The sequence below is a fragment of the Cynocephalus volans genome, chromosome 5 (assembly GCF_027409185.1).
Source record: "Cynocephalus volans isolate mCynVol1 chromosome 5, mCynVol1.pri, whole genome shotgun sequence".
Lineage (NCBI taxonomy): Eukaryota > Metazoa > Chordata > Mammalia > Dermoptera > Cynocephalidae > Cynocephalus > Cynocephalus volans.
In genome coordinates, this window is record NC_084464.1 from 148,620,623 (window position 1) to 148,631,417 (window position 10,795).

Genomic DNA, 10,795 nt, shown 5'->3' on the forward strand with positions numbered 1-10,795 from the left:
CAAGCCCGGGGCGGGGGGGAGGGCGGTAACAGACGCAGCCCGTCGTCGTCTGCGCCACGCGTCACCGTCGGCGCGACGCCTGCTTGCGTCACGCCCCCGGCCACGGCTTCTGCCGACGTGCGGAGCCGATTGATCCCGCCCCGGCGCGCCGCTTTTGAAAATCCCGGTGGGCACTTGGCGACTTGCGCGGTGGTCTGTCGTTCCGAAGGGCATCTGTGCCCATCGCAAGAACAGGTGGCCGTCCGAGCGGCCCTTTCTTCTGTCCGCCAGAGGGTGCCCGCGGCGAGTCTTCCCCATCTTTTCGGGATGACTCCTCGCGGGTTCGTAGTCAGTCTCCTCTGGTCGCCCTGAGTCAAAAACGTCGGGCCTTAAGCACACAGTTACCCAGAAAGGTGGTTAACAGGGATCGCTTTCCTGGCTAATCGTGTCTAGGGCAGGAACTATACCTGTTACAGAAGCATATGGTGGGTCCTTTATGCGACAAGCTCAAAAACAGTAGGCTTCAGCCCCAAATCTCTATTGATACTGTCGATACTCTGACTTAGAAGACTGACAGAACTAGTTTTGTGTCTGTTAGGGGTTTCGGACCCTAAGAGCCAACTAACATTTTTCCATGCAAAGTTTACTCCCCAAACACTCTCCTGGCCAAGCCTGCTGCTCTCTTTTATGCCATGTTATACATACTTAAAACTTCGATAACTTCCTATCTGACTAAAAACCAAAGTTTTATTACATCTTCTCCTACCTCATCTCCCTGTCCCCTCTGTTATTCCCCTGAAGCCACACTAGACTTTTTGCTGTTCCCGGAACACTTCTGACATACTTCTGCCTCAGGGCCTTTTCACTCGCAGTCCCCTCTACTCGGAACCCTCTTTCTCCGGTTATTGCATGGCTCTTCTTCAACTCTTTCAGGTACTCTGCTCATATGTCACCCACCGTAATTAAACTTTTTTTTTTTTTTTTTCTTTTTCGTGACCAGCACTCAGCCAGTGAGTGCACAGGCCAGTTCCTATATAGGATCCGAACCCGCGGCCGCTGGGAGCGTCGCCGCGCTGCCAGCGCCGCACCCTCCCGAGTGCGCCACAGGCTCGGCCCACCGTAATTAAACTTAATCCCACATACACATACTTTTGTTTTTCTCCGTACATCTTTTTTTCCCCTGTAGTACCTTTTAACCATCTGTTACTTATGAATATATTTATATGTGTTTGTTACTAGAATGAATGCTCCAGAAGGACAGTCAGCTTTGTCTCTTTTGTTTACTTCTATATCCTAGTGTCTATGACAGCCTGGCACATGATAGGTGAATAAATGTTTGCTGAATGAATGAATGAATATTGGCAATTAAAGAAATGCAAATTAAAATAATTGAATTTCTGGTGGGAATACAAAGTAGTATAGTCATTTTGGAAGACAGTTTGGAAGTTGTTCACAAAGCTAAACATAGTCTTACCATACCATCCAGCAGTTGAGCTCTTATTTACCCAAATGAGCTGAAAACTTATGTCCACACAAAAATCTACATATGAATGTTTATAGCAGCTTTATTCATAACTGCCAATACTTAGAAGCAAGCAAGATGTCTTTTAATAGGTGAATGGATAATAGGTGGCACATTCATACAGTGGAATAGTATTCAGCAAAAAAAAAAAAAAAAAAAAGAGCTTTCAAGCCTGGAAAATACTTGAAGGAACCTTAAATGCATATTGTGAATTGAAGAATGCCAGTCTGAAAAGGGTACATACCGTATGATTTCAACTATACGACTTCTGGAAAAGGCAAAGCTATAGAAACAGTAAAAAGATTAGTGGTTGCTAAGGGTTTCTGGGGGAATGAGGGAAGGATGAATAGGTGGAGCACGGGATTTTTAGGTCAGTGAAACTATTCTGTATGATACTGTAATGGTGGTTACATGACATTATGCATTTGCCAAAACCCACAGAACTGTATGATACAAAAAGTGAGCCCTAATGCAAACTATGGACTTTAGTTAATAATAGTGTATCAATATTGATTCACTAATTGTAAAAAATGTACCACACTAATGCAATATGCTAATAATATGGGAAACGGGTTGGGGTGGGGGCGTGTAGAGCTAGGGCTGGGTCTGGAGCTCACAGACTCCTCAAGCCCGTTGTCCAGACTGGGTCACAAACCCTTCACATGCAGGTCTATGAGCTAAGAACAGGAAAAGGGTCCTTGGAGCCTTGGTTGAGGAAAAAGTAGTCTTTATTCAGCACACATATATCTAAGAGCTAAGCAGTCCACAGATAAACTCAAAAACTCAACTGCTATGGCAAAGTCCAAAGAAAAACTGGGCAGCTGCCATGCTCTATTTTTAGACATGAGCTTGGCTGGTCAGCTCTGCTTAACAAACTGAAAAACACGCAATAGCAATAACACTAAAAAGATACGTGGGTGCACATGCACACTAACTCCACCCACACACACAACTAGTTTACAAGAAATGTGCTGCACCACCCCCCATCAGACCTGAGTTGAGGGAGCCTGACTAAGCTATTCTATTTTCCCCACAGGGTGGAGAGAGTATATGGAAACTCTGCACTTTCTTCTCAATTTTTCAGTAAACCTAAAACTGCTTTTAAAATTAAACGTATTTTTTTTAAATGTTACCATTTGTCACCTTTCACTTGAGTGACTCAGAAGATGAACAGTCCTAAATCTTACATTTTACATATAGCACTTCATACTCTATGGTTTTATGGTTACATTTCCCACCATTACCTCTAAATATTAAAGGGTCCTCTGAGGGGCTGGACCATGGCTCACTTGGGAGAGTGTGATACTGGTAACACCAAGGCCACGGGTTCAGATCCCTATATAGAGATAGCTGATTAGCTCACTTCGGAGAACATGTTGCCCTACTTTCAGACTAACAAATTAGCCTGCCACAATTTCATAGATGCTGGTACAAGATATGAGACTCCTGGGTCAGAGACAAGAGATAACTTATTATTTACAGCATAGGAAGCTGCATGAGTATCAGCATAGTACAGCATATTTGCATCAGTTCCATTGTCCCAAAGTTCCATGGAAGCTGTATGGAGGGCCCAGATATCTGCACACTCAGTGTGTTGCACAACAGAAGAAGAACACTAAGCTTAGGGAACCCTAATCTTTCACAGTGGGCATGAACATGCCTTTTCTTTGCTCTGGAGGAAGACCACTATTTTCTTTTTTTTTTTTTTTTTTTTAATTTTATTTTGTCGATATACATTGTGGCTGATTATTGCTCCCCATCACCAAAACCTCCCTCCCTTCTCCCTCCCCCCAAGACCACTATTTTCCAAGGTTGTTCGATGTGTTTATCTTTCTGTCTATGCACATATGAGGGTACTTCAAAATGTTCATAGGAAGATTTGTATAATCTTTCTTTTTCCTATCATTTTTTTTTCTTTCTTCTAAAAGGCAATAGAAACTGAAGATTCATATTATCTTTCAATTCTATTTCTCCACGAACTTTTTGAAATTTCCTTGAAAAGATAGTCTGGAACAAAGGACAGTCAGTACCTTGCTCCCAAGATGTACAGGAACAGTAGAGATCCATAGAGGATTATCTTCCAACAACTAATTTTTCAAAAGTTTTTGAAAACTGAAACATTGGTTCAAAATAATTGCTTGATACTATGCATATAATTCATGTAATCTTTTCCCAATATGATCTTAAACTAATGAGTAATATTTGGTAAAAATCTGTGTATCCTTAAAAGAAATATTACAGAACCAAAGAAAAAAGATAGGACTTGGAAAGATGAATTTTTAAAGAAGAATTTGGGCCATTCATAGAGAAGTAGAAAGTGACATTAGAAATGAGGAATGGGACGAGCCCATGGTGCACTCGGGAGAGTGCGGCGCTGGGAGCACGGCGACGCTCCTGCTGCGGGTTCGGATCCTATATAGGACGGCCGGTGCACTCACTGGCTGAGTGCCGGTCACGAAAAAGACAAAAAAAAAAAAAAAAAAAAGAAATGAGGAATGATTTCACATCTGAAGTGATTCACTAATGACCACATATGATTTTGACAGATTGTTTTGAAGAATCCAGACCTAGGTGTGAGTATAATAAACCCCAGAGAGAATACCTTATTCATTATTCAGTGTGTGATTTACAATATCTTTAAATGATGCTATATTTAATTATATCACTAAATATAAAATACACTATCTTCATAGTAAAAATATCATTTCATGATGATTATATAGTTTATTTTTGTCTTTATCTTACTACACTTTGAGTTTTTGTTGTTTTTTTTTAAATGACCGGTAAGGGGATCTTAATTAACCCTTGACTTGGTGTTGTCAGCACCACGCTCTCCCAAGTGAGCGAACCAGCCACCCCTATATAGGGATCTGAACTCTTGGCCTTGTTGTTATCAGCACCACACTCTCCCAAGTGAGCCCCAGGCCAGCCCTACACTTTGAGTTTCTAATGCTATAAATGTTTATGTATATTTTAGTGGTCTGAATAGTAGTTACAGAGGTGAAAAAAAAATGAGCTATATCCTTCACAATTCTATCAAATGTAAATACTAAACTAGATTTAGTCTGGAGAACAAGATTTAGTAAATTTTTTTTTTTTTTTTTTTTTTTTTAAAAGATGACCGGTAAGGGGATCTTAACCCTTGACTTGGTGTTGTGAGCACCACGCTCAGCCAGTGAGCGAACCGGCCATCCGTATATGGGATCCGAACCCGGGGCCTTGGTGTTCTCAGCACCACACTCTCCCGAGTGAGCCACGGGCCGGCCCAAGATTTAGTAAATTTTTATTGCTTTCCCAATATCAACATCACCAACCATCATGACTAATTTCTCTTATGCTGACTTCATATACCTTCTCTGAAAAACCATGTTCAATTACTGTAGCCCTACTAAAATTGCCAAAAGTATAATCCTGATATTGCATTAAATGAACTGTCTTCTACCTAACTGTATGTACAGCAAAAACACACATTTTGTGCCAAAGCATTGCTGTGTTTGATAAGTCCAGTATGATTTCCTCTGCTCAACTCTGTCCCTTTTCTTGCTTTTTCCTCTCACACCCTGAGGAATCCCAGTTTAGTTAACTGAGATTCAGGCTCGTCATTGCTCTCATTACACTTATAAGTGAGATATCTATTTGGGACAGTGGCAGGTCTAGGAGTTTGAGAGAACATCTTGGCTGGAAAGCAAGACATTCTGCCCTTTCTAGAAACAATCTGTACCTGCTTCTTTATCTGCCTGTCCTTGTTAAGTACATTTGTTTTTTTTGTTTGTTTGTTTGTTTGTTTTGTCTTTTTCGTGACCGGCACTCAGCCAGTGAGTGCACTGGTCAGTCCTATATAGGATCCGAACCCGCGGCGGGAGTATCGACGCACTCCCAGCGCAGCACTCTACCGAGTGCGCCACGGGCTCGGCCCTTGTTAAGTACATTTGATATGGGACAAGAGGGTCTGAGGAGGCTGGATGGTTGGCCTCAACCCAGCCAGTCTTCTTACCAGGTTCTTGACTCTACCACAAAAAAGAATTCAAGAGCAGTCACTATAGAAATTGAAAACAGGTTTATGGTAGCAGATAAGAAATACAGACTTCACAGAGAAAGTGCAGCCTGGTTCCAGAGACTGAGCAGAGCCCACACCACACCAAGTTTAATACAAAAGAAAGAAATACTCATTCACAGACAAAGTGCAGGCTGGCTCTAGAGTGAACAGTAGCCTGCCAAAGGTAAGGTTGATACAAAAAGAGAGAAATACACACCCGAGGTGAAGTGCAGGATGGCTCTAGAAAAAGTGAGCAGCAGCCCCACCTTCTTCTTTTTATGGTTTTGCTACTATACATATTCATGATATTTAATGAATATTTGAATAAGGGGTTGGTTCCCAGTTATGTAACCTAGTCTTACACATGCTCGGTTGGTCTATTTTAGAGCATGCTTATTGGTTAAATTCCATCACATACATCAAATATACCCAGAATATTCTAGGTGCTCTCTAGTGCCTCCTGTGGGAGGTCATTCAAGGGATAAATTCCTTTCTGCTGAGCATGCGTGACCAGTGAACGGTCCCCTGCAGTCTCAATCTCCAAGTGCTGGTACCGAAAATAGGTGCTATAGGCCGGGCAGCTTAGGATTCAGAGGTGGGGGCTTGAGTCCTAGGGGAGTGGTTTGAGACCCAGGGGTAATGAGCACCTCATATCTCACATTAGCTTTTCTATCTTTGTTGTGATTATTTTATTACTGACCTTTTCAGTAGATATTTGTGTGGTGGTTTTTGGGGGGTTTTTTGGCAGCTGGCCAGTATGGGGATCTGAACCCATGCCTTTGGTGTTAGTTACAAGGCTGTGCTCTAACCAACTGAGCTAATTGGCCAGCCTCCATTATGGCATTTTAATTATTATTCAGGTATGGTGAGGCCAACAGATCAGAAGACAATTGCCACTGAAAAGATAGTTTGTTATTCATAATTCCCGAGAGGATGTGCACACTGCACCATGCAGGGCCACATGGGGAAGCACTAGTGTCTGTCAGAAGGGAGGGTCGTGAGGGGAAAGCATGAGGAGGAGCCACTGTTGTGGCTTCAATGGGAAAGGTGAGGCAGGGTAAACAGGCTTAGAATTGGCTAGTTTGGGGCCTAGCCCGTGGCGCACTCGGGAGAGTGCGGCGCTGGGAGCGCGGCGAGGCTCCCGCCGCGGGTTCGGATCCTATATAGGACGGCCGGTGCACTCACTGGCTGAGTGCCGGTCACGAAAAAGACAAAAAAAAAAAAAAAAAAAGAATTGGCTAGTTTGAATAATTTCGGCTGGCTCTGGGATATAGGGGCTGTCTTCAGTTGTCTGGTACCTGGCCCTAGGATGATTAGAGCAGAAGAATATTGCTTCCTGGAACATATGAGCCAGATAGATGAGGTGGTTCCAACTATGGGCTCCAGATTGTTTGGGTTGTGTATGAAAGGTAGTAATTTGCTATGTCTAGGAATTAGCTAACCCTGGGAGGGGAAGTCTCTCCAGGGTAAGCAAGGCATCAGATGCCATAGCATCAAGAGTGCAGAAAATAAGAAAATACAATTAATACATATGGATATGAAGTTGCCTATCATTTTGGCACCTAATGAAATAAAGTGAGTCTCCTATGTTCCAGTGAATTAAATAAAGTGAATCTTGACTCAAAAGAAGAAAATCCACTCCCAAGAGAGAGATCCACTAAAGGCGAGGAAAGATATCTTGAATTTTGCTTCTGCTTCACAATGGAGACCTCTTCCATGTGTTAAAAAGTCTTAAAGGTCGAAGAAGACAAATAAAAATAGTGCCTTACCACAAAAGCATTACCTACTTCTCTGGGATATCGAATATGAGATAAACCCTAAAAGACATTCAAAATGATTTATACCTCCACCATTTTTTTTTTTTTTGAAGATGACCAGTAAGGGGATCTTAACCCTTGACTTGGTGTTGTCAGCACCACACTCTGCCAAGTGAGCCACGGGCCGGCCCTTATACCTTCCCCATTTAATTCTTGTTGCAATATTTGTCATAGATGTCCTATTTTTCTGAAACCTAATAAGACCTCTTATGCCTAGAATACTAATTTTTATCTTTTATTTTCAGGATTTTTTATCAGGATACCAATCAAACAATAATTTACAGTATGCTTTTTAGCATCTCTGGTTATGAATGTCTCTGCAAACCTTCAGGTTGTTGAAACAAGTTAGCTGAGTGAGCAGGGAGCAGGTGCTGTATCTTGTCCTGGGCGCCCCTCTGGCTCCCGTGGCAGTGCAGAAGGAGGCACAGAGTTCCCACACTCTCCCATTTCTCCATTTCTCCCAACCTACCTAATAAGTTTAGAAAGGCAATGAATAGAACATTTTATAATCATCTTTATAAATGTATAAAAATAAACAAAATTAAATTAGAACAACTTTTATTATAAGCCAGCACAGTGTATTGGTTGTATTGGTTCAGAATGCTAGGTTTAAAAACCATATAGCTCCATCACTAACTGTCTTGTAACTCAGGGCAAAGCCCTTTTTTTTTTTTAGATCAACCAACTTTATTTTCAAAATATTTGAAATTCGTTTGCTTTCACATTGACGTGTGCGGGGTCAATTTTCTGTCTTTGGAAGCTCAAGCAATTGTCTAGGATTTCACCTTAAATATTGATACTTTTAATGAACATGACAGAGTGCAGCTTTCTTTTATGCATTTATGGCACATATTTATGAAAACGCTAAATTTGTTAAAAGCAAACTTATTTTTTTATTTTTCAAATAACTTATCCCACTCAAGAAGTTTTTTAAAAAATTTTATGAGCATTTTCATTGTTACAAATCATACTTATTCTTTATGCCCCTTATCTAATCTCTCCCCCTCCCCCTCCCCTTTCCTCTTCCCTCCTCTAATAACAGTAGATTCATTCTCTCCATCTGATAGATTTACTGTTCCTCTGTCAGTTTGTTGCCTAGATGATCTGTCCAGTACTGTGACAGGTGTGATCAAGTCCTCCCCAATTATCATAAAGCAGATGCTTCTTCTATTACTCTGGGGTGTGCTTTGTGGAGAGAAAGGACCTGTTCTTTTTTTTTTTTTTTTGGTCTCTGCTGGTGCCTCTCCTTGTGTCAATGCAGTTGAGAGTCTGGCGTGCCATCTGCTCTGGCTGTGACTGCTGCTATAGAACCTAGCTGCTTTTCCGACAGCCATGGCAATTGTAGTGGCTATAGTGGGCTACCCATTGAAAATGGTGTTTTTGGTGTGCTCACCTGGTTGCGACTGGGTTCAGCTTCCCTCGGCTCCATACCTCAGGACCCCGGTGGGACCCAGGGCAATGGCGGCAGCTTGGCTTCCCTTGGCCCAATGCTGCAGGCCCCTGGCTGGGCCCCAGTATGGTGGCAGCAGCTTGCCTAGTTGAGGCTGGGTTCGACTTTCCCCGGCTCCCCCTGCCTTAGGGCGAGGGCAAAGCTCTTAATCTCTTTAAATCTCTGTTTTACATATAAAAATGGGATCATAAATTGTAATTATGTCATTAGGTTGTTGTGAGGTTTAAATAATATTCAAAAAGCACTTAACACATTTAACACAATAAATGCAGGCTGCTGCAATGATAATATTTCTATGAATTAGTTGTTCTTCATATAAGAAGCATTATCCATCATCAGGGGTCTAATGAAATTCATTTCTAAATACACAGACAAGAAAGTTACAGTAAAAAGTTTTAAAATATCTTAGAAAAAATAAGGTAAAATTTGTGGATGGTTTTGGAGAAAGTACAAAGGATATCTTTCTTTCTTGCACTCCCTCTTGTTATCTCAGGAAGTTCAAAAATATTTAGATAAGTAACCCTGGAAAATACTGGAGTAGACTGTGTTGTAACACAAGTGCAGTAACTCACTCTCTCACTCTCTCCAGAAATTGGAAGCAGATGCAGATCATGTCTCAGATTTCCCTTTGGTGTCAAGCCTGCTTTGAATTGCGGGAAAAGATGAATTCAAATTTTGATTGTGGAAATGATGAGAATAACAATCAAATCAGTTGCTGAAAGAGTAAATATGTCAAGATTTGGAGTCAAAGAGTATTAATTGATGAGAGAATAAAGATGTATTTTTTTATACATCTCATATACTTTGTTTTCTATAGTATTAGAAAATTTTTGGAAGATCTTCTGCTATATAAAGGATTATCTTCAAAGAACAGAAAGCATCTAATGTGCACAGAACTATATTGGGTTGTTATGGTAGGCAAATTAAATTCTTCTGAGTGGGTTTATGATCAAATAAATCAGGTTGATGTGAGCTGACTCAAAAGAACATCAAGTACACACTGTATTAACATTGATGGATTTGTCATGTAAGCAATTGTCGAGTTAATTCTGTTTTTTGTTTTATAGGTTAATGGGAAAGCTCAGTACACCCAGATGAGTCTACCAATGGATGACAAGTGAGTGGAACCTGCAACAAGGTTTGTTTAAAGTTTTGTTATAACTCATTAGAGCTATGGTAATAGTGTTTTTTTCCCAAATGATGGGACATTTTAACATAAAATTCACAAGCTCATCCTTGTGAATGGCAAAACATTGGTTTAAAGAGAACCACATCATACAAAATAGTAAAATTGTTCATTATCAAATAATACTGTCAATGACTTAGCCATTACTTGTCCAACAAACCCCTTGCTGAGGGTCTGCTCTGTCAGGCTGTGTGCTTTAAGGTTTGGCCACTCCCTTCCTGGAGCTAATATCTACCTGTCTACCTGATGAGACAAAGAAGTGAGAGAATAATGGATGTTCATACTATGGGAAAGGACCTGTTGGAAAACACGGACTGCCTCACTTTTCCCTACTACCTTTTCATAGATATGTACTTTGGAAATATATATGTGTGTGTGTATATATGTATGTGTATATATATATATATATATATATATATATATATATAAAACTAATTCAAATTATACAGATCCACATGTCATATTTTCTGACTTCAAGATTTATTTTTAGGGGCCGGCCCGTGACTCACTTGGGTGAGTGTGGTGCTGACAAGACCAAGTCAAGTTTTAAGATCCCCTTACCGGTCATCTTTAAAAAAAATTTTTTTAAATTTTTAATTCAATTCCAGCAGTCTGACACTGAGTGAAGAGGCCAATGTTTGCTGATAGAACCCAGAAGTGGATGGGTCTTCATTACAAAAACTACTCGTAAATTAATAGTGATATTGGGTATCCCAAAGCAGGCAAGGAGTTCGTTTTGAATGAATGAATCTTTGGCTAAACCTTTTATAATTTACCCCAGTGGGGGGGGGGGGATCAGGCATGG